Source organism: Penaeus monodon, chromosome 15 (assembly GCF_015228065.2).
Source record: "Penaeus monodon isolate SGIC_2016 chromosome 15, NSTDA_Pmon_1, whole genome shotgun sequence".
NCBI classification, from domain to species: domain Eukaryota; kingdom Metazoa; phylum Arthropoda; class Malacostraca; order Decapoda; family Penaeidae; genus Penaeus; species Penaeus monodon.
In genome coordinates, this window is record NC_051400.1 from 19,728,850 (window position 1) to 19,729,060 (window position 211).

A 211-nucleotide genomic window follows, 5' to 3' on the forward strand; every position below is an offset into this window, starting at 1 on the left:
CCCCAAAAACCCCCAAAACCCCCCAAAAAAAGGGAAAAAAGGGGGGGGTTTTTTAAAAAAAAAAAAATTTTTGGGGGTTTAAAAAAAAAAAAAAATTTATTTAAAAAGGGGGGGAAAAAAAAAAAAAAGGGGGGGGGGGTTAAAAAAAAATTTTTTAAAAAAAAAAATAAAAACATTTTTTTAAAAAAACCCAAAAAAAAATAATTAAAAA